Below are 5,058 nucleotides of genomic sequence, written 5' to 3'. Positions count from 1 at the left end.
GCTTAGGGATGGGCCTGTGACCGGAACGAAAAGGTAGTTAAGGGGGTTTCCCAGGGCATTTTGAAGAGAGAGGAGCTTGTTGTACCCCCCACCGGGGCTTCCGGGAGGGTCCGGAAGGCGGCAGCTGGTGAAGGCCAGGGCACTGTCCGCTCTGATTTCTCAACGAGGGGAAAGCTCCAGGTCCACGTGGCCCCGGAGGCTACGCTGGATAGTGATTCAATCGCCGTCCACGCAGGCGCCCAGACGCACAGACGCACGCGTGGGCCGACCTTGACCTACGGACCTCCGAACAGACTCTGCCCCTCCTCTCGAAGGATGTGCCATGCCTGACGTGACGCCACCGAGCCAGCCAGCCCCAGATGCGGCGGCTCGAAACACGGTCATTTCTCTCGAGTGGCGCCTTCGGGTCTCTCCCTGTGAGTTTGCAACAATTCGTGATTTTCTGAATCGATCTTCAGAAAAGACTCCCAGAAGGAGCCGCATGGAAACAGGAGCCTTGTCCCCTCGCCGTGTCGCGGGGGCGTGGGATATCTGTTGGAAGAACAGGAATAAATGCCTCTCTGATAGTAAACACAATTTTCCAAGGGAAAATATGTATTTTAACCATGTATGCGATGCCCATCGCATTTTTCACCCTTTTTAAAGACAGAAGCGTCGAATTTATTGACAGTATTACCATGAGAGGAAAGGAGATCGTTTCAACCCCATTGACCCTCTTTCGCGTGCTCTAAGCATTCACAGAGCACCACCCCCGTCATGGAGGTCTGAGACATCGTATTCCTCCAAAAGAAATTCGAAGACGAATCTGACATGAGTGCTTTACCCGGAAATGTGATTCCAGGGTGCAGGAGTGAGGGGCGCCGGGTGTGAGCAGAGAAAGGGGGGCAGTCAACGTGAGATGTGCCATCGAATTGACGAGCAGTTGCTTGACCCAGGGGACGTTCTGGAAGGCCAGGGGGGGCCCGTGCGGAGCCATCAGCAGGAGGGAAGGGAGAGGAAACACGCATCTGCGGGCTCCAGCCCCAGCCATCAAGGTCGCCCGCCCCACGGGCCAGTCCCTCTCCCACGTGTCTGGGACGCACACACCTGCAAGGCGAGCGGGACCCTGGAGCCGAGAGCGGCACACGCGTCACAGCACGGGTGAGACGGGAAGCTGTCGGGGTCAGCGGTACCGATCTGGGTGAAGCCTGTGCCCGAGGGGTCTGAGGCAGAAACGCCTCGCTTGCGTCATGAAGGACCGGTCCTCACGTAAGGCTTTGGGGAGCCGAGGAGGAGCCCCATTCGGCAGCGAAGTCTACGTCCTTTTCAGTTCTTCTTTTAAAATCTCCAGATACGAATTCTAAGGTTCTTCAAAAAGGTCACCACTGGCCTTGGCCTCTGGTGAGATAATGCTCGTCAGATGCCCAGACCGCGTGTAAATGAGAGCGGCACAGTCCATCGGCGGGCGTCAGAGGTCTCGAATCACGGGCGGAATCGCAGTGTCGAAACCTCCAGCTCTCAGCGGGCGCCGGACAGACGAGGGCTGGTGACGAATGGGGACAGCCACCGGCCACTGTGGGCCTCCCACTCCGGTCCTTCCCCGGCTCTGTGACGACGCTGCGGTTAAACACACAAGCCTTGTCTCAGCACCGTTTTCCAGAGACCGTGGTGTCGCTGACCCGGGCAGGTGCGTGTGCCGATGACGAGCACCTGGGAGGCGGAGCGGGCCCGACGGCGGTGTCGGCACTGGCCGAGGCAGGCCGGGGGGCTCCCGGGCTCTCTCTGGCTTTGGTCCCCTTCCCAACGAAAAGCGTGTCAGGTCTTCACGGTGACAGAACAGGGGGCTGCGGCTGACACCGCACGGCTCACGCTCTGCTGACGTCCCATCCCAGCTGAGGCAGCAGCGACATTCGTCCTGCCTTCCGGAAGTCTGGGGAGCGTGTGGCCCTGGCACCCCCACCAAGGTGGCTGGGTGCGGGGTTCCCTCCCACGCTCGCTGTCCAGGCTGACGTGAGACCATCGAGACGTGCGGTTTATTTAGGGGTGTGGCCTTTGGGCTGATCTCCTCAGAAGAGTTCGTGGCCGTGGGGTCGCGACGGACTCGGTGGCTCTGGACGCAGAGCGCCGCGTTCCGCAAGTGGCCACCGATGCATCCATCCTGCAGGTGTGGCCGAGCGCGTCCAGTGGTCTGCGTGGGCGCCCCAGCGGATGGCCAGGTGCCCTGCCACTCTCCGGCAAGGGCAGCCAGGCCAACGGCGCCGCTAGTGTGACAGCCGAGGCTCGTTTTTGCTGTGTAGCTAACAGGAGTAACAGAAAGAGATCTTTGAGATTCCGCATATAACGCGTTTAAAATGCTGTTAGGCGCATGGTTCGCGCCTCCAGAAGGATGCTCGCTGTGGCCGCCGCGTGTGTGATTACACAGATTTCAGCTTGCAGAAGGCACGCGATCCGCGGCTCCCAGGACTGAGCCGAGGAGGGTGCGCGGGCAGCTGTCCGGCTGACATCTGTCCCGTATCTCGACGACTCCGGGGGTTACAGCCCGCAGCGAACGTACCAAAGCTCAGAGCCGCGCCCCAAAAAGGCGTGACTTTCACTGTCTGCCAATTAAAAATTCAGTCAGAGAATGCGGTTTCGGTGGCTCTCGGCGTTAGCAGTCACCCCTCAAGGGGCTGTGGACGCAGAGGGGGGCGCGTTCGCTTTCCCGAGCGTAGATTCCCACGGGGGGGCCAGACGACTAGACGAAGCAGCGAAGTAACCCCACGGGGTGAGGGGAAAAAGTGGGAGATGATGTCCGAGAATGACCAGTGGGGGCTCAAGAGAGGGACGAGGTGACACCTGGATGACCAGAAAGGACCAGCCCCCTGCGAACCCGGGAAAGAAACACGGCAGCTCCACCACACTTCGAGGTGTTTTCATAGAATAATTTGTTTCCTGATTCGATGGGAAAAAACGGTAGCTTGTTTTAAGTGAGCTTTTTTCCCATTATTAGTCCCACGGAGCATCCTTTAAGATTTCCTTTTATGAATAAACATCTCACGTCCTGAAAGTGGACAGACGGCCCTTCGTTCATGGGACGCTTCACGTCCTTACTCTCCGTCCAGCCGACCACGGTTCAAGGTTAGAAATACCGAATCGTACTCTGCGGTAACTGGAAGGGAGAACTAATACATAATTAGTCGATAACCATTTATCTCAATTTTTTAAACCTTTTGACTGAAAGGAGCATGTGGTCAGAAATTCAATTTTCAGAAAAAGTCTCGAAGAAGAAAAATAAGACTTTCCCGCTCCCGCCAGCCCCCAGACGATAGTTTTCTCGTGCTCCGTCTGCCACTTTTTCTCACTGAATAACACGCCTGGGAGGTGGCTCCGGGTCCGTGGATTCATCCCGATGCTGCCTCCCTCTGCCCAAGATCCCGTGTTCGCGCCCGGGCATTTATTTCACCAGATAACACCATTTATTTGATGAGCGTTCGGCGGCTTCCAGCCTCTGACGGGGTGAGCAGTGCCCCAGCCAGGGACCCCGCAGAGAGCCTCTGCCCACGTGGGGTGCGGGCTACCTTTTAAAATGGGAATTTCTGGGTGGACGGCGATGTTCATTTTAAAGGCACTGATGGATGTCGAACTGCCTTTCGACGCGGCCGCGCCACGCTGAACTCCCAAGGACGAGGGAGCCAGGGCCATGCTCCGCCGTCCCCCCGGCACGTCCCTGTTACGGGGACCCGGATGCGGGACCGGATGCCCCCCCACCTGCGGCAGGAGCGTCTGCATTGCTCCTAACCCGCGTGGGGCTGAGTGTCCGCTCGGCGGCTGGCTGGCAGGTCCTCCTGGTACGTTGTTTTTATTGTTTGGCTATCGTTACATTGCATCGTTAGAGATGTTCTTGTTTTGTTTGTTTGTTTGTTTTTATTCGGTTGTTTGTTTTAGAGCTCTTTACATGCTAAAGAAATTAGCCCTTTCATTCTAAGTGGACATGGGGCGTCCCGTATGCTCTCCCGCAGTGGAAGGATGGTGTCGCTTGCCTCGAGGCCATCCTGCAGCCCCTTCCGATTCATAACCGCGTATCGGGGGTCAGCAAATGACGGGCTGCTGGGTCAAAGCCATCTCGTCGCCTGTTTTTTACAGATTGCAAACTAAAAACGTTTTTATATTACGTGTGTACTCGTTGAAATAAATCAAGAGAAGAGTGATATTTCACCGTGTGGCAGACGTGCGGTTGAAACGTAAATGCCCGTAAACGAGGGTTCACGGAAGGGCGGCCACAGCCATTTGTCTGTGTCCCGTCCAGCTGCCTCCGTCTGCCACTGCGCGGCCGAACGCTCGCCGCGGACAGCGGGAGGCTCGCGAAGCCTGGAATGGCGCTACCTGACCCTTCGAAGCGACGGTGAGTTACTCGAGAAGGAATTTATAGCTGATCTGGGTACTATTCCTAGGTCAGAAAGAATCCTACACAAAGTCGAGTCCGCGATGTCGCGAGGCGGCCACCACCGCTGCTCGGCGTGGGCACGAGTGACGAGACCCCACGTCGCCCAGGCCTCGGTTCAGCTCCGGCTTCTCTCTGCTTTTGCTCCTTCGACCCGTTCTCACCCGGGGGGTCGCGAAGCGGTCTGTGCTGAGACAGACCCAGATGCGCACAGAAGACGCCACGGTCGTCTCGCTAGGAACCCCTCGCCCGCTTCAGTGCAAAGTCCCGAATCGACTCTCCCACGGGGCACGTGGCTCCTGTGTTCCTTCCCTCCTCTGCTGGAATTTTCCATCCCAGGGACTGCTAACTCACCGAGGAGAATATTTTTCTTGATGCAGGAAGTATTTGTGGGGAAGAAACATGTCTTCTTCATCGAAATCCGAAGATGTTTTTAGAAATTCGGATTTAAAAAAATAATACATCTTGCTCCCCTGACATGCCACTGAGGGCCTTTTACAAAGGGCCGTCTGCCAAAATAACAGTTTTTTAACTTTGATATTGGAAAATCGACCCTCCGCCTTTGCAGAGAGTCACATCTTCCGTCTCTGAGCTCCTGCCACCGGACCTGGCAGCTTGGAGCAGAGGCCAGGTCACGCGGCACGTGCCGCCGAGCTGCC

Source organism: Pteropus alecto, unplaced genomic scaffold (genome assembly GCF_000325575.1).
Source record: "Pteropus alecto unplaced genomic scaffold, ASM32557v1 scaffold213, whole genome shotgun sequence".
Classification (NCBI taxonomy): domain Eukaryota; kingdom Metazoa; phylum Chordata; class Mammalia; order Chiroptera; family Pteropodidae; genus Pteropus; species Pteropus alecto.
This window is presented reverse-complemented; position numbering follows the sequence as displayed.